The sequence below is a fragment of the Cicer arietinum genome, chromosome 3 (genome assembly GCF_000331145.2).
Source record: "Cicer arietinum cultivar CDC Frontier isolate Library 1 chromosome 3, Cicar.CDCFrontier_v2.0, whole genome shotgun sequence".
NCBI lineage: Eukaryota > Viridiplantae > Streptophyta > Magnoliopsida > Fabales > Fabaceae > Cicer > Cicer arietinum.
Window position 1 is genome coordinate 24,966,076 of NC_021162.2, and position 3,103 is coordinate 24,969,178.

A 3,103-nucleotide genomic window follows, 5' to 3' on the forward strand; every position below is an offset into this window, starting at 1 on the left:
TATTCCATGACTTTCATGTCCATCATCCTAAACATGGTTACATTAACAATCCTTCAATCAAAATTGTGAAAAACGCATTGCACTACAAGTGAGAAAAAATGAGGTAGACTATATTCTGAGCAGTCAATTGGCGAACAAAAAAAAAATTAGATGAAATACTGGGCGTTCAGATTTACATCCCACACAGTTCACTTAGAATATTACAGAAGATTCCGGATTGATGTTACATTCAGTTCAGAGCAATGAAAATTTCAAATTCATCTTCATAAAGCGGAGAAAGCAAGTTTAATATATCCTTCCTAATTTCGCACTGGTATCCCAAGCAAATACCAAAAACCTTCAATTAGTGCTGTGTCAAATTAGAATCAAGGGCATCAACAGTTTTTAAAAAGACAATACTCTTACAAATGAGTCTATTTGTTTTGTCAAGTTGAGCTACAATTTTTTAATCTCTCTTTACCAGTACTTTGTTCCTGATTGATTTTCTCAAAAATTAAACAAATGAACAAATAACGAACACCATACTCCATAGCCTGATATATCTTTTACGACAAACAAAGGCTAATGGATATATTACCTGCTCCGACAAATGTAAAGAATCAACATTTAAATTGTCTGCTTCATTTAGGTTTGTCACCAAGTCATCATCTTCACTATCAGAATTGGTATCACTCTCCACCCGCCTTCAATGAACTGCACATAGATTTAAGAGCATTGAAACAGAATCAAAAATAAGATGAATGCTTGACAATCGATGCATCATAACTAAGGATAGGCAGAAAAAACCAATGTACCTTCTGAATATCTTCCTCGTCCTTACTGTAATCTTGCCCTTTCCTATTGCAGTCATTTCAAATCAAAATCTTGAGTCTTGGCATCTTATTTCAATACTTTTTACTATCAATGCTTTCCAACATATTACAGAGATTGAATCTACAATTTTGTCATTAAGCCATTATATCTCATAAACAAACATGTTAAGTTGACATGGTAACAAAATAACTCTACAATCAAGAATACACTAACACAATAGAAAATATAGAGAAACCAATATTCATGACATGTAGAGAAAAGAAAAGTACCAGCAATACTAGCTGCTTCCTTGCCAACTTCACAAATGGAATAACCATTAAACAGAGACATGAATCTCTAAACAATACTCAATTCAGCACAAACAAGCTAAACCCCTCGATTTATGGTTTATTAAATCAGGTATTTGATAATGAAATTTGAGATGTTTTTTCGACCTCCCTCTCTATGCTCTTTTGCTAAATGTTTTATCTCTCTAAATTTGTATTGTGCACCTCAACCTCTCATTACCAATGATTGACCTTGACACGCATTAGAACGGCTAAGACACCAAAACGTTTTTATTTTGGCGTAAACCGTGTCGTTTCTAAATCTTCAATGCCTAAAAATATCTAATCTTACCTAAGCCAATCATTGCAAATTGTTTCATGATAATAACATTAAACACTTGAAACATCAACTCATCATTACCAATGTATACAAAACTAACCCACACACCAACATATTCTAAATATGGGGAAAATATAGGTTGTAAAACTGATCTGTCTGGTTAAAACTTGGGATTGTATATAATTTGTATCTCTAATCTTAGCTAGCATAACTTGTAAGCTCACCTATTATTCATAGTGATCAATGTGTTTAGAAGAGAACACAAATTGATAAATGAATGCAAATAAAAATACCAAATCGCATAAAAAAACATAAATGGAAGAGAATATAAATATCAGAAAACAGAAAATAAGTTGCAATAGATACAATACATAGAAAACTGAAAGTACCTCGTCGTTTGGTAACACTACATGCGACCGTTCTCCTCCTGTTTCACATAATTGGCATTTGAAGCAAAAAAATCAGCACCAATTAGAACAGTGTAATCAAAACACTAACAACAAAAAGGAAATCGTACCATAGGTTGCAACAAATGGAGATGGAATTGAAAGGAAAGAAGAGATAAAAGTGAAATTGTGAGAGCAAGGATATTTGGGGTAATTGAGGTTTTAGGGATTTGAGAGATTTGAGGGAAGCAATTCAGAACGCGATAATTTAGAAATCACAGTTTTGAAGAAAATTTCTTGTAAGTTAGGTGTCGCAAATCCAAATCCCAGTCCCAAGTCCTAACCAAAACATTAAAAGTCTATAATACAAAAACACCATAGGTCTTTACACCATGTTCCTCATCTTATCATAAACATGATAAACCCTTTGTAATGAAGAAAATCATATTGTAAACAAGAACACAAATGAAATGTCTAGATAATGAGATTCACTATCAACCAACACCAAGCATTCGATCGCATAAAAGATAAATGGCATGAAGCTTACCGCAGAGAAGAGAGATTGCTTCAATTCCAGAGATGGAGATATCAAACTTCCGCATAGATGGGGAGATCGAGGGATTTGGGAAATTTGAAGGAAACAAATATGAGAGAAAAGGGTTTTTGGATTTGGGAGAAAAGGGTTTTTGGTTTTGGGAGAAAAGGGTCGCAGAGATATGAGAAGAAATTTAGAGAGCGGGACTTGCAAAAATTGGGACGCGGGATTTGAAAAAGATAGCGCCTCTTGGTTTTGCTTAGATATGCTGCGACGGTTGTTTAGCACCGTAGCAGGAAGTGTAGTAAAGAGAGAACGGCGACGTTTGTTTGGCACCCGTCGCAATGCATCTGTCGCTAAACTCAAAATTTCTTGTAGTGAAATAATACAATTAAAAAGACCAAAAAATTCCAAGAATAGTAGAAAAAACCAGCATTTATAAGTCACCTACACAGTCCATCATTTAAAACTATTCAAAGATAAGCACACATGTAAAGGATGAGTTGTATTCGATTTTAAATAATAACTAGAATATAACCCGCACGTTGCGCGGGTGTAATTTATAAAATATTCTTTCAGTATAAATTTTTTAAAAAGTTTGAAGATGATATTTATGGTGTATAAATGTATCAATCTGATCAGAAAAAAAGTTTCAAATTTGTAAGTTTATTAGTTTATAAGAATAGTGATTGTATAACAAAAGAACAAATGGAATAAAAACAATTGAAAAATTTATGATAAAATGAGTGATTTGTACTCTAAA

The 3,103-nt window shown here is 33.2% G+C and overlaps 1 long non-coding RNA gene across 1 annotated transcript; it reads right to left on the reverse strand.

Moving 5' to 3' along the window:
• Positions 1-2,501, reverse strand: LOC101501890 (uncharacterized). The gene is made up of 5 exons (XR_190412.4): positions 2,353-2,501; positions 1,809-1,846; positions 795-933; positions 578-683; positions 1-27 (listed from the first exon to the last, which is right to left on the reverse strand). It is a non-coding gene; the product is annotated as an uncharacterized lncRNA (long non-coding RNA).
• Between the last annotated feature and the right edge of the window lie 602 nt (positions 2,502-3,103).